Genomic DNA, 26,290 nt, shown 5'->3' on the forward strand with positions numbered 1-26,290 from the left:
GAACTTTTAAGGTAGATTTTTAGAACATTGCTGTAACTGTAGTTTGGATTTCTGCCACGCACACCGAGAGAACATAGTAGCACGTCTTCAGAAGTTTCCTGCAGTTTGTGTTCTGGCAAGAATTTTTCTTTGCTGCTGCCCTGAATGTTGCTGGAAATGATCTTTGTCACCGTTACTGGTGGTGGCACAGCAGGGAGAAGCCTGGGATCCACTTGGTCTAAAGCACATCATTACTTTGTTAAGTAAAGTGTTCTGATTATTTCTCTTTTCTCTGTTGCTTATTACTATTATATCACAATTATCCTTTCTGTGAGACATGTTGAATTTTTTGTGGAATGTAGTGGAACACTTAGACACTCACTTGTATTTAAATGTATAATTATTTTTGATTTGTATAAAATATGGGGAAGTGTGTCTGTGCAATCATGCACACAAGCACACACACATACGCAAAATATCGTGGGTATTTCTGTTTTTGACAGGAATTTAATTACATAAAAGTTGAAGGTATGGATTAGACTGATTTACTTTGATTTTTACTCAGGTTAAAATGAGTGTTACAAGCAATTGTCCTACAGTTAAAATAAATTCAAGATGTAATCTTCTTAGGATCCTACTGTGCCTTAAAAGCTCAGTAAGATTTTACGTGAAAAATCTTCTCTTTAAATAGAGCACAGATCTTCTCTTTAAATAGAGCACACCAATCAACATGGATGTGGACCTTGGATATCCATGAAAATGTCTAGGTGTTCTCTCTTCTCTTCAGATGACTGGGTAGAAGCAGCTCTAATCTTGACCTCAATAATTTCAAGGGGCAAACGTCTTTTTGCTGAGTGCTTCCCAATCCAATCCTGTGATTGTAGCCTAGTATGCAACAAAATGCAATTAAAACCTGACAATTTCTGCTTTGTGCATTAGAAAAAAAAGCTGAATTTCTCTGCTTAGTCTTTTTTTTTTTTTTTTTTTTTTCCTGTGGACGGCTTTCCCCAGTGATTTTTGGGTGGAATCCCATGAAAGGTGATTTACATCGGTAGCTGAAAATATTCATCGATGCTTTAGCACACTCTTTGTTATGTCCTGGAGCAGAGTGAGGGTAGACCTCCAATGAGCCTGTTGACATAGGGCAGTGACAGCTGCCTGTAGAGTTCTGCAGAGTGCATAATATCTCATTTTCTCAGCAATTTATGTCATTCAGCATGCTAATACATCCCTTCAAAAGATACTTTATCGGTACTTCTCCAACAAATTGATTAAAAGTAAAGTACTCATGGCCACGTGATGCAAAGAAAATGCACAGTACTACTGGAGCTATTTTATTTTCTACCATATGCACCAGGATGGTACATACTTCAGGGGAGCTGGCAGTGCCAAATTTGAGGACTAAGTCTGAATCCCTATTTATACCCTTGGAAACAGCTACTGAAACTAAACATGGCATTTGCTTTTACTTTCAAGGAAGGGCAAGTTTGGAGGTAATTTGCAAATTTCAGTTACATTACCACACTGCTTTTCTACCTCTTTTCCTTCTTTTCTTCTTTTCATAGCTTTCTTTCAGGAGTAACTGCTCTCCTGACTCAGACAAAACTGCAGATGAGTGGCAGAACCACCATGGAGATGCCTATGTTATTTGTCAGAGTCTGAACATAGGCCAGCTTTCTCACAGAGCCTCACCCAGGACCCATCATGATCAATGGAAAACCCCCAGTTAATAAGATCCCGATGCCATTTCAGATCTGATTTCAAAGTTCTCCCAGGAAGGAGCTACTTATCGTAACATGCATGTTACTTGGTAATTTGTGTATGCAAGCACATATTTCATGTGGTAGAAAGTGTATTCATTTCCATTCCCGTACAGAAAAGCTCGTATGTGTCCCTGAGTTTTTGGCATATGTTGAGAACAGATCAGGAGCAGATGATGTAAGAACAACAGTATGTCCCTGAGGGACAGCAAAGCAGCAGGTGCAGAAGCAGCATATGCTGCATTCTCAGCAGCAGGAGCAGCCTGTGCAAAGGGATCTCTGGGACCACATGTGGAGTGCATGCTCCACTTTTCCAGTCACACTGAGGAATGTCAATGAGTCTGCACCAGAGTAAGCAAGTAATTTACAAACTTAACTTTCATTTATAGAATAATTCAAAGCACACTGACTGCAGAGCAAGAGAATTTCTCAGGCAGAACAACCTGGGTTTTTAGTAAATTATCTTATTTAGATTTAAATGTTGAATGTCCAGAAACAATAATGAAATAAATTAAAAAACTCCATAACCCTAAATTATCCCACACGTTGAGGAGCACAAAAAGTTTTCACTCATTTATTTCTTAGTGAAAAACATGTGTTTGAAATTTGAGTACCATAGAGCATCTTAAAAAAAAATAATTTATAAAGAAAGAAAGGCAATGGCTCAGTGACTGAAAGAATTTTTGAGATGACCATTAAAAATTGTTTCTAAGTACATCACAGTGCTGACAGTATTCTCTGTTCTAGCTGATGTCAAGAATCAGGTCATAGCTACCTTGAATTTTGATCAGAAGTTATTGAAGATATTGGAACGGGAGTTCATGAGGTACCTAATGCCATTAGGTGTATCAACCTGCTCGATACATGGTAAGTGTATAGACCAAATGTTTAAGTAGTGATTAATGAACCACCCTGATTTTGCACCACACGTGTTTGTTCCCCGGGAACATATGACTGTGCCTTATAGTATGAACTGTCACAGAGTAACAAGGCTATAAACCTCATCCTTACACAGGTACCAGGAGATTGAACACTACGTGACTGACAGTGCCACAATAAAACCACATTCAGGGCTTAGGACAAAGCACTTTGAGAACTTCACAATTCTCTTTAAACAAATTTTAAACAAATTACTGGTGCAGGAGTAAAGGTAAATTAAGGGAATTTCCTGGAGCATAAGGGGAATTAGAATGCTCATGAGAAGTTGAAATATCGCAGTGTTTGTTAAGAAATCCTAGAATGCCTATCCAGAAATCTCTGCCAATTACACACCCATAAAAGACAGGCCAGGGAAGACAATAATCAGCATGGCAGCCCTTGTTCTTCCAGATAAAATAGAAAGATATCAGGTCAGAAATATGAATTTTGTCATTGAACTTTTGAAACTGTTCTACAAATAGATGCTTCTATTAAATCATTAGAAGGAAGAACAACATAGGACATAATGAATAGCAAACTGAAGATGTCCAGAAGAATAAAATGTCGTAGTTGAATGATGAAGCCAGGTCCTGAAGAAATGTTCTGCATCTTTTTTTCTTTTTTCCTTATTTGAATCTGAAAGACACACAGGTTGAGATCATTCTGCAATAGCATCTACAATGCAGAAATTATTTCTAATCATAATTATTTTTATGTGTGAGTTCACTGAGTTCTCCTAGATAATTCATGCTTAAAAAAAAAAAAAAAAAAAAAAAAGTATTTATTTATACAAATCAAAATGAAATGTAATTAAAACTAACTCTGTGACAGCTGGCAAATGATCCTTTGGAAGAAGGATCCAAATCAGGATGCCAGCAGGGGATAGGAAGAGAGCACTGTTTTCCAGCCACTTTCCTACCGCTCAGATCTACTGCTTCAGAGACTGCACAAATATGAATAAGAGCCAGTTGTGCTAATCCTAGGCATGCATCATACCTCAGGGAAAATTCCCATAGAGGATCCGAAAGACGTTATTCCTTCCGCTTATAGTGAGTATAGCAGTGAATCTGTCTTGAGCTGCTGGATTTTGTTCTTTATGAAGAGGAGCTGAGGATGAAAAGCTGGACATGACTGAAACAAAGGAAAGTATTTTAACATTTTCGCACATATCAGATGGAAGCAAGCTGCTCAGCTGCTGTTTAGGTTGCTAATCCAGACAGTTTTCTATAGAATTTCTACCTGCAAAACCTCAATGTCTGGACAATCTGAATCCTGTCACAGTCTCAGGAAAGAGCATTTTCTAGCTTTCCCCAGCCTCTAATGTAGCTATTCTGCTCAGCTAGCTTTCCAGCTAATCAAAACCATCTTGTAGACCCTCAGATACTTGGAAGGCTTTTCAAAAACAAACACGGAAGCTAGGCACCTTGCTGTCAGCTGTGTCTTTGAAAATGTCCCTGCAGATGTGCAAAATGTTTCTTTTTCTACTGTCCTGCCCCTGCTGTCCAGCTGCAGTGTTGCCAGAAACTATGGACAGGATAAAGATGTTTAAGAGAATCCAGAAGAAGAATGTTTTCTAAGTTTTTTCTAGAAATTCTTACTCATTTCTTTTTCTTTTTACTTGGGTCTTTGGGTTTTATTCTCCTTCTTTCCTTCTCCTGTTGGTCTGGTTACAGTATGTGGTTGTTTTCTGTCAGCAAGAGACGTAGAAAAAATTGAAATTCTAAAGCTCTCTAGTCTTTTACAGTCCCAGCAAGGGCTGTTTTCTAATCCTTTAAATATCAGGATTTCATTAAAGCTTTTTTTTTTCCTCTTAATTCTCAGTATGAATCACAACTGAACTGAGCATTAGTCTGTTTAAACAGTAAAGCATTTACACAGAGGAACTCCAGCTGTAGTGCAAATACGATTTAACAAGATTTTTTTAAAGACATAGTCCTGGAAAAGTCATTATAGCTATTTGTTTGCCAAAAACTATAGGAATAAGAGAAAAATCCTTTGCATGTCATTTATTATTGCCACTTTATAGGTCAGGGAATTATAAACAGATTTAAGTATTTTGCAATAGCAGCTTTTTATTGAAAGCTGTTCTCTTAAAAAGGCACTGCTTATTTTTTCTCTTCTACAATTCTTCTAATGTATATTTTCAGCCACTTCAGCTGAGTTGCCTACAGTTTTTACAACTATGAATGCCAAGATGTTTTTACTACCTCATGTTAATGCTACTAGTTTTTTTTTAATGCATATATAAATCTTGTACTAACATTGTGACTGTCAATCAGAATACATCTTTTAAAAGTATTGCAGCTAGCTACTTTACTGATGGCTTCTAGTTCACATAAAGTTATTTAAGAGTTTCTACCCTAATCTTTCATGGCAAGTTTGCATAAAAGGCCATATAAATCCCATAAATATATACTACTTCTCATCAAATTTAATTCTTTCTCCTGAAATGTAGTCTATAAGACATTTAATATAATCTATTGGTAGGGTCCATATGAGTCTATCAGCTTTTCTTCATAATATTCAATGCTCTGAAACTCCCTAAAATACATGCAGAAAAATGCTCTGGTTGCCCATCTGTTTTAAAGCCAAGATTGTCCTTTATCTTGTCACTTTAGATGATAACAAAAAAAAAAAAAAAAAAAAAAAAAAAAAAAAAAAAAGCAAAAAACAACCAAGCAGTAATACAGCAGTTATCTATTCAACTGAAAAAGTACATGTAAAAAAATTGTCACCAAAGTAGTAAAACCTTTTTGGTAAGGAAGAATTAGTAATCCAGGAAAACATATGAAATCAGTATCCATTTTAATGTTATTACCATTGTACTCTTAAAATACAGCAGTTATTTGTACCAATGAAGGATAAGCCAGACAAAGAAATAACTAAATACAGAAGTCTACGATGAACAGCTACAAAGTACTGTACATCTACATAGAACAGTTACTACTGTACTGTACAAAGTACAAATACTATCATAAAAAACTTTATCATACTTTTCTGATGTTTCGAGGCTTAAATCAAAAATAAAATACAATATGTGAATAAAACTGTGCAGTGGGAGTTCACACAATATAGGAAAATGGAGATTTCTTAGGAATAAGGATGATGACAGTTAAAATACTCAGAACTATCCTCAAAATTTCAGGGTCTAGCAAGCATGACATCTTTACAGATTTATGTATGGATAGCATGCTAATCCAAGTTCAATATCAGAACAAAGTCTGCTATGTTTGTTTCATCTTTGCTTCTCTTTCTGAATGTTAAATTACCTGGGGCAGCAGTTCAATATCTGAGCCAAATAGACCAGGCAGATGAGATCAATATTCCATTCACCAGGTATAAATGTTTGTAGCTCAGAAACAGAAGACACTTTCTTCTTGTATTTACAATGAAAATACATTTTAAAGCTCTTTCTAAGGTAAGGATACTTTTGACCTAAACACCAATCCTATGACTGTTCTTATCAAAGAAGCCCACATGGTAAACGTGACACTTAATCACAAAAAATAGAACATCTTTCTATCATAATTTCTTCCTTTCTCCCATTATGAAATTGAATCATTGAATCATTAGAAAGATTATTCTGTGTCTACTTTCTTGACTTTTTTTTTCTAGTTTACAGAATCCAAAAGCTACACCTAGTCAGTCTTGGTCACCCAGCATTCTGAATTTGACTACAGCTACGTGTCTCTGACATTGTTTGTTGCTTAGAACAATATATTTTCAATATGTTTTTGTGAAGTGTCAACAGCAGCACATTATTACTCCCATTAACTATGTGGAATTGATGAGTAATACAATAAGTAAGTAAGTTATGGAATTTCTGTTGTATTGCCTCAGTGATACAGCAGTAAATTTTATGTATAACAAAAGAAGTAGCACATTGTGTATAAAAATAAGTAAATTATGTACAACGTTAACTGCTGCATCAAGTCAGATTTCAGAAGATTCTCCCTGTATGTCAAACCAAAAGAGCCACACTATGCCAAAGAGAGAGAGGTTCTGCTTTGTAGAACTAACTAGCAATAACTTGAGACACATGACATTTCTTCAGGCGCAGAAAATGCTGTAGCACAACGCTTTAGCTTGCCAGACCCCAGACAAATTCAATGGGTAAATGGGCTGAAGGACTGGCAACCAAGTCAGATTTGATTTGGTATTTTATCTCCTGATGTTCCTTAATTTGGAAGTTCAATTAAGCTTCAGGCATTGAATCATAGAGTCATAGAATTGTAGAATCATAGAATCATAGAATGACTTGGGATGAACGGGACCTCAAAGATCATCTAGTTCCCACCCTCTGCTATGGGTAGAGGTGCTACCCACTGGATCCAGTTGCCCTTGGATGCCATCCAGCCTAGCCCTGAAGGACTAAAAATTTATAACTCACACTGGATGAAGCTGCATTTTGGGAGATGAAAAAAAATGATTCTGTATTGAATAATAGTTCAGACATAATAGTAGGTTCTTTCAACTCTTACTATTTCAGTTTTCCTCATATGAGAAAGGAATTTTGGAAGAGCAAAAGTACATAATATACATAATATTATATGGCAAGAATATTTTCTGGATCCATTATTACTACCTCACTGAAAGAATAAGAATAAAGCAAGAATACAAATAAGAATAAGAATAAGAATAAGAATAAGAATAAGAATAAGAATAAGAATAAGAATAAGAATAAGAATAAGAATAAGAATAAGGAGTTAAGCTTAAAGAGGGAAGGTTTACACTAGATGTCAGGGAGAAGTTCTTCACAGAGAGAGTGAGGTATTGGAATATGTTGCCCAGAGAGGCTGTGGATGCCCCATCCTTCGAGGTGTTCAAGACCATGTTGAATGGAGTCCTGGTCAACCTGATCTAGAACCATATCTGAAGGTTGGTGGCTCTGCCTGTGGCAAAGGGGTGAAGCTTGATGATCATTGGTATCCCTTCCATCCCAAGCCATTCAATGATTCTATGAAAGCATCTGTAATAATAACAAGTCTTTCCTAAGGTACTCATTGGCTTATAGTTCAAAAATAGACTTACAAAGAACAAAAGCATACCAACTGGTGCTAAGGGTTTCTTCTGCCCAAACAAATATAAAAAGTTAACTTCAAGTCCAACTCAAACTTTATAGCCATTTAATGTAATGGTATCTCTGGACAGTAAATCAGATCAATTTGTAATTTAAAATAAATACCTAATGTGTTTCAAAACAAATGCTTTTGAGGATATCTGTGAATTAAATAACTTAAACTGCACTCTTAAGCTTTAAGAAACCAAAAATGAGGGGACATAAAATCAACCCTTTTTTCATTTAGAATTATCTGAGTATTAAAATACTCAAGTATTCTCAGTGGCAAAATATGTATCTTTTCACTTCAAGTTACCAAACTGAATCCGTCCTGAGCAATACTGCACTGGAGTAATCTACAAAATAAGATCACATACCAATTATTCTTCCTGTTACAAAGGCTAACTAATATAAAACATCAAAAGTACTGTTTTTGCTAATATTCATGGTGATTCATAAAAGTAATGGGAACGTACTGAAAGAAAGGAGTGTCATGAACATTCTTTTAAAGGAAAAATAAATCCTATTCTACTACAGTCATGCTGTGAGAAGAACAGTCCCCCTCAAAAATGATGGTTGTCACATGAAAGAGACACATAAGAAATCCAGAAGAATTTCATAGTTCTTAAGGACCTTCTTTCATCCTTTCTTTTGGAAGAAAGGTAGTTCTTGCGGTTATTTATGGCACAAGAATCAAAGGATCTAAATACTTAATATATGAACATAACTAAGATCTGAACAATGTTACCAGGGAATTTTTTGGCTGAATTACTTCTATCAACTGTCTGTTCAGCCTGGAGTTTAATTTGGCAGCACTCAAGGGTTCTTAGTGAAGTTAGCACAGCTGATTACTTTCACATCCAGCCATGCACAAACATCTCAACATGTTGAAAGTCATGGAAATTTGCTAACAAAAATGAACCCCATGGAATTCATAGCTCCCAAGACAGTTGTAAAAGAATTCAATCAAGGGGTCCTGACCCTACCTATCTACGCTCAGTCTATTAGGTTTCTTCAGGAGGATAAGTAGTTCAAGTATCAGCCCTTTGGCTACACATTCAGTACAGATAGCAGCTGATGTGTTGTGACAGATATTCATTGAAAGCCTGTTCATTATAATTTTGTTCATTCCACCATGAGTTTTTATCTGATTGTTATTTCTTTCCAGATTTTTAAATGGGAACTCTTAGAGACCTGGAGTGTCAAATTTCATGTGTGTTTGTTACCTAAATACACCAATAACATGCTTGCTGACATGTATCATTAAATATCATGGCAAAGTATAATGTAAATGATTGTAGATTGTGACAAGTGTGATGGTTATCAGAATCTAGACTATGATATAATACGTGACATCCCAGCAGAAACTTCTTTCTCATAGCATCAACATCTGAATAAGAGCAGTATTTTTTAAAAAACACACCAAGCAGAAATGTTAAAATCAGGTTCATTCTTTGCTGTTCCATGATATATTCATCTGGCAGATAATTCAGTCCTGAGTGGTTTATCCCATAAAATGTATCAGTATTGGTTTTAAATTTTGAAACAGTTATTATTTCCTAAAAACCCATCATTATAACTTATTTAACAAGAAGTGGAATGGTTGCATAAGAGAAAGCTGTGTTCACCTGGATTGATTTTACCTTCAATTTTTTGTCCATTCCTTAGGAATCATGACACAATTTCACCATCTCATTCATGACACTTTGATTTACTTGTGGAATTGCTGAATGTGAAAATGAAATCTGCCATTTGACCTACTGAGATAGGTTTCTCTTTGAATTTCTGGAGAGATGCATGACAAGAAACAGGTAAAAACACATTTATCTTTAAAAATACTAAAAGCATCCGAAGGAAATCAGTTAATTGCTATATAGTTATTATATTAGGGGGCAATGAGCTAATTTATCATGAAATTATAATTTTCAGGATAATTGTATATAAAGCAAAATAAAGAGATAAAACCTAGCAATGTAATAATGATGATGAAAAAACAATTAATTGCAAAGCAAACGGAAGGAAAATTAGGTCACAACAAAGATAATCTCAAATATCATTTTTTGTGTGTATTGTTGAGTTTTCACATTAAGAGTATCATAATACTGAGTGCTCTGAAAAGTCTATTGTATAATTTGGAGCTCAGCAGATCTGGATGCTCTAAGGATTGTAGTAATGTAATAAGTTCACCTAAGCTTTTTAGAATTGTAGAATCATAGAATCTCCAAGGTTGGAAAGGACCTCTTAGATCATCCAGTCCAGCTATCTACCTCTTACCAATATTTCCCACTAAACCATGTCTCTCGTAAAAAATCTAAACATTTCTTGAACACCTGCAAGGTCAGTGACCCCATCACCTCCCTGGGCAGTCTGTTCCAGAATCTGACTACTCTCTCAGAAAAGAAGTATTTCCTAAATCCTACCTGAATCTCCCATGGTGCAATCTGAGACCATTCCCTCTAGTCCTATTGTTATTTACGTGAGAAAAGACCTCCACCTCACCACAACCTCCCTTCAGGTAGCTGTAGAGAGCGATATGGTCATCCCTGAGTCTCTTCTTCCCCAGACTAAATAATCCCAGCTCCCTCATCCACTCCTTCTAAGACTTCTGCTCTATCATCCTCACCAGATTTTTTGCCCTTCTCCAGACATGCTCCATCACCTTAAAGTCTTTCTAGTAGTGAGGTGCCCCAAACTGAGCACAGTTCTCAAGGTGCGGTCTCACCAGTTCTGAGTACATGGGGACGATCATTTCGGCAACACTATTTCCGATACAAGCCAGGATGCCATTGGCCTTCTAGGCCACTTGGGCATACTGATGGCTCATGTTCAACCAAGCATAGACCAATTCCCCCAGTTCCATTTTCTCTGTGTCTTCCAGCCACTCTTCCCCAAGTCTTAGTATTGCCTGTGGTTGTTGTGGCTGCCATACAGCACCAAGTTGATATTGAGAGCTGATCATCAGAACAAACCACTACATGTAAAATTCTTATTATGTTCTTTAATGATTGAGTTTACTTCCGTTAGAAAAAAACAGTACGTCTATTGTCTTACAGCACATTTTAGCACATTTATCAAAAATATCTGCATAATCATTTCTTTTTCCACAAATGACTGAAGAGAAATAAAAGGGAGACAACTTCGAAAATGATTATGTCTTTTGAGACTTTTTTCCTTCTCTTTATCTGTTTCCTAATTTTATTTCTATCTAAATCACTTCTTTCTTAACACCAATGAACCTCCCAGAGCATCTAATGGGGGAGACATTTATAAATTTGAAACAAAATTAAGGAGAGAATGTTCAGGAATATATTTTTCTACAGGAACATGTAAACCTGCAAATGAAACACTGTTTTTCCTGCAGTACAATCCTGGGTGCTGGAACAGGACTGCCCACACTGGGAACCTGCTGGGTAAGACCCAAGCACAACCATGATTCAAGTCTACAAGATGTTTCTCAAAATTTTTCCAAATACATTTTGGGTAAAAAAGCATTCATTACAACAGGAAATCCTTTTCAATAGTTGGCTTAGGTACAGCCCTCTATTTGAGGGTAGGAAGAGTCCATTGTATAGACATCAGCCAATCTGAGTTGGCAGGTTAAGAGCCTGAAAAAAAGTACAAATTTAATTTACTTCTTTTAATTAGCTATAATTAACTTAAACAATATGTACTGGCCTTTATTTTCAAAAGGATTATATGTGACATCTGCCTTTTCTCATCAGAGCAAGATGCACTAATCATCAGACATCATCAGAACCAAAGTTCTGCATTTTTTTAATTTATATTCATTATCATATATAAAGATATATTTATATAGTTGCTTATACTCAGAATCCTTTTTTTTTAAAAAAAGCTAATTTTATATTTGAAGTTAAATTCTTTTTCTAGAGTGTCAGGTTTTGTTACTTTGCCCAAATAATAAATTCATCTGAGGATTCTTTCAATTTATTCATCTCTAGAGATGAAATTCTTAAGTAGCAAAATTCCCAACAGTGTTGTGATTAAAATTATCTGTAATAATATATTATGTAACATATAACAGTTACACAAGTTAGCTCATGATAGCTCATGAACCAGCAAGTGTAGTTTAATATAAGCAAATAAGAAATTATGCCTTTTATATCTATGCACTGACAAGTAAAATACAAAAAATTAAAAGGCTTGTACAGACTCAAGGATACAGAAGGGTTTTGAGTAGACATATATATATCACCAGAACCTAATTCCCTAGAATTTTTTCTCTGGTGCAGGACCATTTTTAACCCCACCTGACCCTCTCCTGACACAACTCCATGCCATTCCCTCAGCCCCTGTCACTGTCACCAGAGAGAAGAATTCCATTCCTTATGAGTTGCTGCAGGACAACATGAAGTCTCCCCTTAGTCTTCTCTGCTCTGGGCTGAAGAAACCAAAGGATCTCAATTTCTCCTCATACATTTTGCCCCCTAGTCCCTTGGCTATCTTTGGAGCCCTCCTTCAGACGCTCTCTAGTAGTTTTATGTCCCTCTTATATTGCAGCACCCAGAACTGCACCCAGTGCTGTAGACGAGGCTGCACAGCACAGAGCAGATTGGACCACTTCTCCCATTGGACAGTGGCAGCACTGGGCCTTATGCACCCCAGGGTATGCTTGGTCCTTATGACTGAAAGAGCACAGTGCTGGCTCTTGTTCAACTTACTTTCCACCACTATCCCCACAGTTGTTGCTCTTCATTCTCTGATCCTTCTGTCTGCTTATATATCCTGGGTTGCCTCATCACAAGTACGGAATCTGGCACTTGTTTACTTCATGCCTAGTCCTTTGTCAACTTTTCTCTGCAGTTCTTCTCCTCTCTCAAGGGATTGAACAGCTCCTTCCAATTTAGTGTCATGCACAAACTTAGCCATTCATAAAAATATTAAAGAGAACTGACTCTAGAATGAGCAGAACTCCACTTGCAACTGGCCCCGAACCTGATGTAACCCTATTTACTATATCCCTTTGAACCTGACTCATCAGCTACTTGTTCAACCATCACATTATATATTCTGCCCTTATAAAATCATACAATAATCATAGAAACCAAATTTGTAACTGTAACTGATCAGTGAAACCATTCTAAAATATTTACAAACCACAAATACATGTTAAGAAAACAGATCTGAATAGTGAAGGACTTTTTAACATATCAAAAAGTTGTAAAAATAACTAGTGCTGAAAATTGAGAGTTCTGATACTGGAATTACTCATGATAATTTATTATTACTCATTAGTTTGAAATGACTGTAATGGTCTTTTACAATCCCATCTTGAATCCAAGAACTGTGATTCTCATGGTTTTTCTGGAACATATTAAGTTCCTTACTAATCAGACAGTACTTGCAGAAATGAAATGGTACTTCTGGAACAGCTCTGATTTCCATTACATTGTCTCTGACCTGCAATCACACTTGCACAGACACATTAGTGAGGCTTTCAAAATGGAGAAGTTTTTCATCCTGGGGAAAAACATGGCCATTCAGATTGTTTTCTAGAAGAGAGTCATAGAATCATAGAATCATAGAATCACAAGGTTGGAAATGACCTATAAGGTCATCCAGTCCAACCGTCTCCTCATCACCATTGCCATCACAAGCACTAAACCATATCATGCAGCTCCTCATCCAGACGCCTCTTGAACACTGCCAGGGACGGTGACTCCACCACTTCCCTGGGCAGCCATTCCAGTGCCTGACCACTCTCTGAGAGAAGAAGTTCTTCCTTATGTCCAACCTAAACCTCTGATACAACTTGCGGCCATTGCCCCGTGTCCTGCTCATTGCCTGGGAGAAGAGGCCAAATCCCTCTTCACCACAACCTCCCTTCAGGAAGTTGTAGAGTGCAATGAGGTCTCTCCTGAGCCTCCTCTTCTCCAGAGTGGCTGCTTTGCTAAAGTTAAATCATACTCAAACTCTACTTCATACTTTAAGCACAGAAAACTCCATAAGCGCAGGAAAGTAGAATAAAAATTAGAGTTAAGACCTCGTGGTGATGTTTGCTGTTGTTGGTGTTGGGTGTTTTTTGTAGTTTTTTCACTTTTGTTTTTCACATGTAATGTAATAAAAGCATTTGACTAAAAAGCAAAATAAGTTGTAAATAGCATGTGCTAGTCTAGTCAGTTGCAAGAGTAAAAAAGTTTGTGATTAGCAGTCAACAGTCTAGCCACTTGAGTGCTAATAATTTTTTTTTTTTAAGATTTGGAGAAAATTACCACTTTGCCTGAAAAGTAACACCCCCTATCAAATTCAAATGTCTTAAGAGTCATTCACTGACCTTTGTTTTCATGGTCATTTATCTCTTAGTAATTTGAGGAAGATTAGAAATAATTCCAGAACCTACAAATTGAAATTCCAGTTGAAGTTTATTTGGTGGGTTATATTTTGTCTACTAGTTTTAGATTTTAAATATGGCTAAAAGCAGAGAGAAAAAGTCATCAGTAATTCATTAATTATTATTAAAAAAAATAGGGAAAAATGTGAGAAAATAGAATATGTTCTATATATTCATAAAATAATACATTCTGGTAGTTTTTGCTTATTTTTAGTGGGTAAGTTTTTGTTTTTTTGTTTGTTTTTAATCCATATCTTCCTTTTCCATACTTTGCCTTATCTTTCTTCCTCTTTGCCTTTCCTTCTCCTTCATTTCCTCGTGTAGGCAAATTCCACAAGAAAATGATGTGCTGTCATAACTGAGCATTTCAGAAGTCTCATACAATACTGTGAAAGCTGGCAAGACTTCTTCGTTCCAACACATGTTATTTTTCTTCATCATCATGAGTGGTGTTTTTTACTCAGCCAAATGGCAGCAAAGGTTTTTTTTTGGCTTTTTTCTAATAAGCCAAGTGACACATATCTTCTACATTCGGATTCAATGAAATTATACCGTAAAAATTAGCCAAGCCAGTTTCAAGATTTATGAGATTCTTGACCTGTTCCGAAAAAAAGAAGAGATGTAATTTGGGATGAGTGAATTTGTGAGCATCTGATTTGAAGAATGAAAGGAGTTTTGTTGTATTTTATCCCAGCTTGGGCTGAGCGGTCCCTCTTTACAAACCCACTTTACGACATATCAAACCATACAACAAACAAACAAATGCACAAATAAATGGATAGATTGGTAGACACAAACAGAAAATAGAACTACACTAAAGTTCTCAGATTACTTTGGAAATTTTAGGCTGTTGCCTGAAAATTAAACTTTCTGAAAACAGAAATGTAACACTTCTCATTCAGCCTTTCAACTACTACTGTCTTTCCAAATGCACCACTCTCTAAAGTTGTCAGCACTGTATTTTACAAAGATATACAGCCAGGAAGGAAGTAGATACATAGAGATAGCCTTTATTCAGTGCAATAAGTACATACAGATCTCCAAATTGCTAGACAATTACAACCGTCCGCCAGCAAAACAAATTTTTAGCAATGAAACCATGGAAGAACTGGGTGCTGCAAATTTCCAGACCAAGCCTGCAAAAGACATTGTGAGACTGCAGCATGGAAAGTAAGGCCTTTGGAGACTTCTACTCATTCAAAAATCACCATAATACATGAACTTTAGAGGTAAATTATTGGAGTTGGAAGAATAAAAAAGACACTCCAATTTCAGGGTTTCCCTACCATAATTCTAGGATTAGAGCTCCAGGCTTTAACATCATCACCATATGTCAGGCTGTCTCATATTTGGGTACTTTAAAACACAACCTGTTATTTTTATATTTGTTGAATAAACAGTAGCCAGGAAATTCTTTTAGACTTCTCTTACTCACACAATACTTCCTGCTCCTCAGATATTTGTGTGACTGATTTTTAAGCACAGAAAGGATCTTCTGTTCATATTTTGTCTGTTCCTAGTAGTGCAATTTTTATTGATTTCTCTCTCTGACATCAGATACAAAGCAGCTGAACTCAGCACTAAGTGCTGAAGGCAGTTTGGCCTAGAAGTGTTTAGGCTACTGATTCAGTGAAAATATTATGGCTACAGAAATTAGTAGGTCTCCACCTTCAAATATTTGGTCTGAAAAAAATATGTGTATATGATAAGAGAGGTCATATTAAAAGAAAAATCACAGTACAATGTTTCTTTGTTGTTGTTGTTAGATTTAAAGTCATTTCTTATCCTAGGAGTATAGCAAAAAAATCTAAATCTGGAAGTCTCCTTCATTATTACTTATGTATTATGGCCTGATTAAAGTCTCTACTTTTCTTGTCTATGTGTTCAATGATAACCTCATTTCTCAATGTTCTATTTCAATAAATAAATAATATAGATTTTCATCGTAGTCTTCATCCTAATGTTTTAATAAAAATTGTTTTCCCCATGGCAACAATTACCTACCTTTAGATTTCAACTAGGTTTTTGGTTGTCCATTAAACAACTGCAATTCATAGAACAATAGAATCATTTGAGTTGAAAGGGACCTTTGAAGGCCTGGTAGTCCAGCTCTCCTGCAGTAAACAGGGACACCTACAGCTAGATCATGTTGCTCAGAGCCCTGTCAAGCCTGACCTTGAATGTCTCCATGAATGGAGCATCAACTGCCTCTCTGGGCAACCTGTTCCAGTGCCTCACTGCACTTATTGTAAACATCTTCCTTATGTTCAATCTAAATCTCCTTCTTTACTCTGAAACTATTTCCCTTTGTCCTATCACAGGAGACTCTGCTAAAGAGACTGTTCGCTTCTTTATTTATTGTTCCCCTTTAAATATTGACAGGCCACTTTCAGGTCTCTCTGGAGCCTTTTTTCTTCAGGCTGAACACTACTAACTCTCTTAGCCTGACCTAATTAGGGAAGGTATTTCATCTCTTAGATCATTTTCATGGTCTTCCTCTGGACATGCTCCAACAGTTCCTCAGGAAATGATTTTTGCAGCAAGTACAGATGTTAACTGGCACACGTCACAAAGCTAATATTCAAGTATTTGTAGAAATCAAGAAAGTTTCACTTATCACATGCATAGAATATTTTCTGTGATTTGCACAGAGTGATTCATGAGGTCATATTGACCAAACACTGCAGGAATCTGTAGGACCCTTGGAGCATCTGTTTCGCTTTCAGTGTTGGTGTAAGTAGTGCATAGATATTAAACATTCTGGGTTTGACTAGAGAATCTTTACAAAATAACAGTATTTTTCACACGCACATAAGCATCCTAGCTAGCTGATACAGGAGAATAACATCATAAATACTCCTGGCAAATCATGCCAGCAATTTGCACGCAACCATATCTTCTCATGTTTCACATGAGAATCACAGAATGGCCAGGGTTAGAAGGGACCTCAAGGATCATGAATTTCCAACCCCCCTGCCACAGGCAGGGCCACCAACCTCCACATTTAGTACTAGACCAGGCTGCCCAGGGCCCATTCAATTTGGCCTTGAACACCTCCAGGGATGGGGCATCCACAGCCTCTCTGGGCAGCCTGTTCCAACACCTCACCACTCTCATAGTAAAGAACTTCCCCCTGACATCCAACCTAAATATTCACTCCCTTAACTTAAAAACCATTTCCTCTTTTCCTGCAATTATCTACCCTTTCAAAGAGTTGACTCCCCTCCTGTTTGCAGGCTCCCTTTAGGTACGGAAGGGATGCAATGAAGTCACCCTGCAGCCTTCTTTTCTCCAGGCTGAACAAGCCTAGCTCCCTCAGCCTGTCTTTGTAGAGGAGCTGCTCCAGTCCCCTAATCGTCTTCGTGGCTCTCCTCTGGACCCTCTCCAACAGCTCTCTGTCTTTCTTGTACTTGGGGCTCCAGACCTGGACCCAGCACTCCAGATGGGGCCTCACAAGAGCAGAGTAGAGGAGGATAATCACATTCCTGTCCCTGCTGGCTACCCCTCTTCAGATGGAGCCCAGGATACCATTTGCTTTCCGAGCCACAAGAGCACACTACTGGCTCATGTCCAGTTTTCCATCCATCAGAACATCCAGGTCCTTCTCTGCAGAGCTGCTCTCAAGGACCTCTCCTTCCAGTCTGTATGGATGCCTGGGATTCCTCCAGCCCAAGTGCAAAACTCTGCACTTTGCCGTGTTGAACCTCATTAGGTTCACCTGGGCCCACCTTTCAAGCCTGTCGAGGTCCCTCTGAATGGTATCCCTTCTTTCCACAGTGTCAACTACACCACTCAGCTTGGTGTCATCAGCAAACTTGCTGAGGGTGCACTCGATTCCGTCGTCGATGTCATTGATAAAGATGTTAAAGAGCACTGGTCCCACAACAGACCCCTGGGGGACACCGCTTGTTACTGGCCTCCACCTGGACATAGAGCTATTGATGACCACCCTCTGCGGCCTTTTAACCAATTTCTTATCCATTGAGTGGTCCGCCATCAAATCCACATCCCTCCAATTTGGAGTCAAGGATGTGGTGGGGGACCATGTCAAATGCCTTGCTCAAGTCCAGGTATATGACACTGGTCACCTTTAGAAACAACTGTAATGAGATTAATGATCTCATGAGCATCGCAGTCATTGCATACACATAGTCCCTGTTAATTTCCGTCAAGAGGAATTGAAGCACAGATGCATTTCTACTTCAAATTTTACCCTCTACTAAAAGCAGCTCCTCTGACAGTTCTGAACAGACAATTGGGGTTAATTTGCATCTGGCTCTGAAAGAGATGGGATGGAGCTTGTTAGTGACTGTCAGAAAAGAGTCAGCAGCAGTTACTTTTGTTTTCTTCCATAACTGAAAATAGATTATGAGGGGAGTTGCTCTTCTCCCGCTGTGTACCATCTCTTTCTGTGGGGCTTTCCTAACTGAACACTTTTCTGTGTAAGCAATTTCTTCCTACGTTTTCTTGAAGTATTAAGAAAGCACTCATAATAAAGTAAGAGGGAGTAACAATTCCAGGTCTGTTAAAAAAAAAAAAAAAAAAAAAAAAAGAGAGAGAACCAAAGGATGAGAGGTGTGGAGGTGAATGAAAATCTTCTGGGGATATTCTTCTGCATAGAAGAAGCTGAAACGTATTCAGTGAAGGACTGGACATTGATTGCAGAGAGCATGCAGTCTAGTAGCAGAAAACTGCTAGAGTTTTACCAGTTGGATGCTGTGCCCTGATGCCCTGATGGCCACCCATCTGTAATGTTTACATCCATCCTGGAGAAGATTAAACAGCACAGATGAATACAAATACAGTGGGTGTCTCCAAGCATTTAATATGCATTGCATAAGAATCAAGAACACTAGGGAAGGAATTATTGCAGTATTTATGCTAAGATCACAAATTACCTGTTTTTATAGCCATATGCAGTTATGTGTATTCAAGTAGTTAAACCAAACAGCTGTACTAAAAGATTCTGTTGGTGTATCTGTATGATCCAGACCACAGTAAGTACTGTGTTTTACTGAAAATCAGAAGTTTAGGCTCGGAAGGATGATGTGGAAAGAGGTGTGTGTGTGTGTGTGTGTGTTAAAAATTGTGTTAAACAGCTGGAAGGACCAAGGTCAAGGAGACAGTCGAACCACTAATGTTTTCTGCAGAGCTGGTTGGGAAGATAAGGTGAAGAATCTAATGACACAGACCTTCACCAAGTAACTTGATTTAAACTTGGAGCTGGATCTAATTTGGAAGTTGGCTATATTTTGAGTAGAGTTGGATCAGATGATATCCAGAGATCCCTTCCAACCTAAATTATTGTATGTCACTGTGATTTTTATAGACACTGTCACCTATTTAGTATATACATCCTGGAGACACATTCTGAAAAAAAAATGTGTGTTCCTTCTTAAAAGAAAGCAAACAATGCAATGAACAGAAATAACTAGGATCTCGGGTTATCTAGTTTTTCAGTAGGATTTGACGACCCTCTGCTACTGTCGCACTTCTCATACATACAATGCATGATTCATTGTCTTCACATCATTTTCTGCCTCCTCTCATAGCTGTGTTTACTTTGGTGTGTCCTCATGAGAGCTTTAGGACTTCTTAAAACAGGAAATCTCATTTTTGAGTCCATTGTGGAGTTCAAGAACTTGGACTCATGGACAACCTACATGCTGTTTGAACAATCTGAACAGCAAATACCAGGAATGCTTCTGAGTTCCTGTGTCCATGTAGGACATAGCACTCCCTGGATGTGTCTCAGCATCTATCACATTTTCTATTAATTTTTTCTGTGCATATATACCATGGAGTGGAGAAAACTTGGATAAGTGCAGTTTTATTTGTACATGAGATATGCAAATAATTGTTATATTGTCTTATCCAGTACAGAAACGTTGATTGTTTATCCTCTGATTTGCCTTCTTTGTTTCCTAATTATCTTAATGACATAGAACAAATAATTTAAAACATGTTTTTATTTACTTTTTTCTGGATTCAAAATCTTTTTAAGCCAAAGAATTTTCTCTGCACTTTTTCTTCAGGCAACAAAAAGGTCAGCAGGATTGGAACATTCAGAAATTAATACAGCTGCTTCAGATTTTCAGTATTCTGTTCTGTATGAAAGTGATTTCCTAACTCAGAACCTATCGAATTCAATCAGATTTAATGTATTTCTTAAAATTTGATGAAGGATACGCGTGGCTTGGACACTAAAAAAGCACTTAGGATGGGGGGAGGAAGAGGGTGGAAGAGAAAAGAAAACGGAAAACATATTTATGCTCTGTTGGTCTGACCTAAGTCCTCACCATTTACTTCTGGCTCTACTAATGATAGCTCAGTTGTAATTAAGATCATTAAGATTCTTGATCAATGTTACTGTGCTCAATCCTTGTAGCTTGCTACTCAGGGACTTCTCACCGCTGAATCTTGCATTCCCCCTTTCTTCATAGAGTACCCAGAAAACGATGACTACAAAAATGCAAAAGAACTTCCTGAGCAAACCCAGGAAGGAGGAGAGTAGTAAAGCTATGTCACCTGAGAGTCCTTGGCAGAGAGCTTGAGATAAGTATTTTCTTTCTCCTCTGCCTATATCAAAGACAGATATGTCAGCCTCCTGTTGCTCAGCAGCTTTGGCTTCAACGTCTGAGGAATTCATTTCTTAGCATCAAAAACTACCCCCACAACCACCTCATATTTCATACATCAGTAATGCTAGAATCTGTTTCAGCCATCTTTCGGGCAGGTAAACTAATTTCAGCACTCCTGTAGCAATGGATACCGAGCAGTAGGTACTAAGGAAGGTCTGAGCATTTGGGCATAATTTGTCCTACTATTGACAAGAAAAACATTCCATACAGCAAGGCTTGGTTTCTGGGTGGTTGGTAGCAGTATGTGAGGGCCAGAGAATAACACAAACTCAGGTAGAGTTGTGCCTGAGCTAGTCCTAAGCATGTTATCCCTGGATATGTGTTTGGATACGATACTTTGCAGGATCTATAGTTCCAATCCCAGAGAGAGAATGTGTGTACTCGTGCTATCTAATATGGAGCATAAGATTACACTGCAATCATTTTATTGTTTCTGGCTCATTTAGAGCCAGGTCATGGATTTCCACCAGCCATTGAATGGTTCATAATACCTCTTTGAACATTTTAATTGAGTAAGGGTGTAGAAATATATGGAGGCATGTTGCAGATAAGCAAACATCAGGGGCATTTGGATTTCAGTACCAAAGCAGATGTGGTTTCATATGCCTCCAGGAACTGATCCAAGATTCTGGTGAAGACATCTAGACCAGATCTAAGTATCTTATTTCTGTTTTATGCTGTATCTTTACTTCTCAGTAACAACCAGGACACTTTTTCTTTATTAGCCATAGAATCCTGCAGCCATAGCTTTCCATAGTAATGAGAATTTCCCACGTAAACACATACAAACTTGGCAAATAAAGTCAGTATTGTAGACAGTCTTTTTTTTTTTTTTTTTTTTTTGTATTGGAATGAAGGTACTTGAAATGAAAGTCTGACAAGTGATACAAAAATTATAATCAATTAAATTAGTTATATTCTGTTAAATTAGTTATGCAGACATATAGGTGTGATTTTTATGCATAACCATTAGCCAGTCTCCCATGACAAAGACAGCAATGGGTAAATTCATGCATTTATTCCACAGGAATGGAGTGGCGTCAATTACGAGCATCCAATGAAGATCTATTTTTTGAAAATATCTCTAGCCATTCATCAGTTCTACTGCCAGCAGGATACAATATAAACCTTCTGAAGAGGAGTCTAATCATAAAAATGCACTGAAGATTATACTAACAATTCAGAATAAATAGGGTCTTGCCATGAAAATTATGGCAATGCTGAAAGAAAGTGTTGTTTTACAGAAAGATGGTGATGATTCATTATTTTACAAGAAAAACTAGAGTAGGGATTATCATAATGGAATCAATAACAAAAAGCTGTTCTCTTTACATGTCTATGCTTTGGCTTTTTTAATAAGCAATGGAATAACATAACCTGAATTTAAGTCTAATGCCAGAAGAGCTCTTGTTGTCTCCAGTTGTTCGTATTGTGTGAGACATCAACAAAGAAGTTGAGTGATGTTATGGATATATTTTTTAAAAAAGTGGACATTCCATTTGCTTTGCTGGAGACTTAAAGAAATATTAAAATTAACAGCTTTTCCTCAGTGTTCTGGTGCATTGATCACATACAGGTTGCACAGACATTTCAGAGAATCCACCCAAGAGCTGTTGCTGCTATCCACATGATCATTGTACATTCAAAAAGCATTCTCCTTTCCTCTCCTCTCCTTTCTTTTTTCTATTCTCTATTTATTTATGCAATGGATAAATACATTACTACGTAATATGATATATCTGTAAATAAACTTGCTTTTTTTAATAGAAATATATTACAACAAAATGGTCTGTGGATAAAATTGATACTTTTTCTGTTAGAAAATCTATTTTTCTTAGAAAACTATGTAAGAATGGCTACATATCATCAGCCCGAAGGACAAACCTCCCAGCTTCTGCAAAAGTCAGCAGTGGATGCATCTAAGAACACCAAAACCCTGTCAAATATTTTTCTGTGTTTAATGTCCATCAACGGATATTTTTCAAGAGTATATCCAATCTTTTTTGAATAATGTACTTTGGGTATTTGCAGACTGAATATTAATGCTGTTCTGGATGACTACACATAGCTTCTCTGTGTCTGTCATGAATACTGTCATGTCACTGTGTCCCAGCCCTGAGGAAAGATATCATTGTTAAAGCTGAAAACTTGCTTATTAACATTGCCAATTTCCACCTAAGCCTCAGTTCCTAAAAGATCATGTTTCCTCTGTCTGTTTTCTTATTATGATTAGGAGAATAAGAAGTTATGGAAGACTAGCAAATTAGAAAGGGCAAGGGAATGTTCTTCATCACTGCTTCTAGGCTCTGCTTATTCGGTAGTCCTCGTACAGTTTTGGCTTAGGTCAATTAGAAGTCTCATAAGTGATTCCCAAGCATATTATTTTTGCTTACAAAACACACAAATCTTCCTGATATCATGATGAGTATCCATTGTAGATATAAACAACATATTTGTCAAGATAAACGTTTTTGATATATTATATATACATAGTCATTCTGTAACAGAGTATCAGAGAAAAATCAATGTTGAATGCAATTTTCTATTATAGATGGAGATTTCTCACAATAGCTTATGGCTTGTATTTACTCAGGGCTCTCAAACTGTTAAACTCATTGGAAAAGCTTTCTGAAAGAAATAAGTGCTTTTAGTGAGTACCGAAATGAAATCCAGCTTCCTCTGAAGATGTCTGATGGAGACTGACTGACTAGCTGGTTGGCACCTGGCTATGCTGACTAGATTTTCACTGAATATCAATGGCAGCATAAAAATCTACATATAAACATCTCAATTTGTATACGTCAGTCAGGTTTTGATTGTCTTCCTGTCTCCTACAACAGAGTGATGCTTTTGTTATGATTTTCTTTTGACGTCTCCTTATCTTTTCCTCTGTTATTTCCTGTTGCTGTTATGATGGTAGAAGTTCAAATTTCCATATGGTTCAACATCACACAATTCCCATATTTTGAAGAAAGTCCTAGTTTTCAGTAAGCTTTTTGTCACAGCTATTCTTGCTAACATTGTATGTCTTTATTTAGCTTAGTAAAGAGATTCTATGATGACCTGTGGCCATGCAAAATGTCTGGTTTTCTGAAAAATACATAGACATTAAAAGTTTCATATTCATTTCTCCGAGAGAGATTGCTTGAAAATTCAGATGCATTAAAGGCTAATATTCTAAATAGTATTTTGGTGTCTCAGCTAATTAAATTTAAAGTATCATGATAAAAGATTCATGCTCTAAAGAACATAAGCATTAAAATTTCTGGTTTGTGCTGCAGGTGGAAAGAACTCCTTTTTCATACTTTCCCTATACAGCACAGACTGTAACACAAATGGTGCAATATTATCCTGGAAAAGTGAGTGGAATTCCATGGGAAATATAGCTTCACCAGTGATTTTACCTAAGGCCCTGCTCATATTCCCCTTCGTAGACATAAACTTCTCATTTGTATGCTTCATCTCAGGCATCTAATCTACACTTCCAGTGCTGTTCTCAGGGGAAGTTCTGAGCTCTAATACACAGAAATATAAAACAAAACAGCCCTGAAATGTATAATATGTCTGTGGAACTAATGAAAGCATTGTCCTTAATGAGATTACCACAAAATATTAAAGACTCCGCATTTGTCTGATCTACACCAACAGCTTCCCAGATGTTTTGTCCCCTAGAAACAGGGAGTTTACAGCCTCTGAAATGCAAATAAAATGTGAATCCAGCAAAGTGAGTAAGTACACATTTCTTTTACTAGTTGGAAATTGGTCCTTTTGGCTATAATCTGTATTTCTCCCTAGTTCTAAACCAGCAGTATTTTCATCTGAATTTCTCTAATAACAGCAATGCTAACTGAAATGTGCAGTTAATCCACATATATTTTAAAATATGATCGGCATGGAACAATTTTCCTCTAATACTGTCATGTCACTGTGTCCCAGCCCTCAGGAAAGATATCATTGTTAAAGCTGAAAACTTGCTTAACATTGCCAATTTCCACCCAAGCCTCAGTTCCTAAAATCATGTTTCCTCTGTCTGTTTTCTTATTATGATTAGGAGAATAAGAAGTTATGGCAGACATCTCTAAGCTGGCCAGAAACAATCTGAATAAGTTGTTTATCTAATGACTGGCAATTTACCCAATAAAGCTAAGTGCAAATCTGAAAGTAAAATTTGAAGATGCAAAAATGATGAATTTATGAAAAGTTTAATGTGCAACTGGTAAAAGTGAAAGTAGAAAACTGCACCCTTGACTTTTTCTCAGGTTCCTCTGCCTCTCTGAAAAAAAAATTACACGAACTTTAATTGCTACTTTCATCCCTTTTCTGCTTTGCAAACTCTTTGAAGTATTTCTACAGGATACAACAGCAGCAGACCAATGGACTTCAGAATATTTGCAAGTATTGTGGATGGAACAGCTGCTTATGTAAGACTGATTTTTGACTGCAATCATACAATTGTATGCCTAGAGCAATTCCACTGAAGTAAACTAGCATAAAGACCTCTTTTCTGATCTCAATATAGACACTAAAAGATATTGGATTTATGCTCAGGTAGCAGAATTAAATCTTTTCAGTCACTGAAGTCTTTTTAGTTTTAGGTCATCATCTGCCATAGTGTAAAGCATGCCTGGCTCAATGGCTCAGTGGCTACCTCTGCCAGTTGTGCCATGCTCACTCTCTTAGAAGATGCAAGGATCCAGATATCTGGATCTAACTTTTGCCTTTCTGCCCCAGGTTTAATTAGATAAACTCAGCACTTGCTGTGTAATTAGGTACTTGAGAGTGTTCCTGTGTGTACTGGGATGCCCGAGGCTCTCTGCATCCTCATTATTCATCAGTTACTGTACATATCACCTTTCAAGCATCTAACAGACTTTCTCCATGTCGAAAGATTATATCTTCAGGTTACAGTTTTGACACAGTAGCCTGTGCTTCATATGGAGAATTAACTATTCACAGGCAGAAAAATACCTTTTACAAATGTTCCTGAAATACAGCTGTTTCAAAACACAGCTTGGTTTTACATAAGTCATTTCAAATGTAATGCCTCCTATTTAGTTCAGTGGAAACCACAACAGATACAAAAAAGCACAATAACATTATTTGATGGAGCAAATTCTCAGCCACAAAACGCTATTTTTCCTCATAGCCAACACCCTTAGCTATGCATTTTGGCCAGTGATGAAGAAGAACTCCATGCTGTTCACCCAAAAATCTGTACCAGCAAGGTGACCCACTGTCACCACTGCTGAAACTCACCACTCACCGCCACCTCACTGTGCTTAAATCCACTCTTTATGTATATACTGTACACACAAATGCTCAGCACATTCAGCAAGCATCAATGAATGTCAGTGGGTGCATGGAGGTATTCAGTTCCAGACTTTTGCTTCATCCACACTTCCATGTCAGATGCCATTTTTTTCAGACTGCCCCCCTGCTGCCATCTGTCACACAGCAATAAAATGTAACGGAATGTTGGTGGCAAGGTTCAACCTCTACTGCCATAACAACAACGTCTGCCTTTGTCATCATGAGCCAACATCATAATAGGAGGCATTACTTCCAGAGCAGAACTTGAAACATT

The sequence above is a fragment of the Tetrao urogallus genome (genome assembly GCF_951394365.1).
Source record: "Tetrao urogallus genome assembly, chromosome: 2".
Lineage (NCBI taxonomy): Eukaryota > Metazoa > Chordata > Aves > Galliformes > Phasianidae > Tetrao > Tetrao urogallus.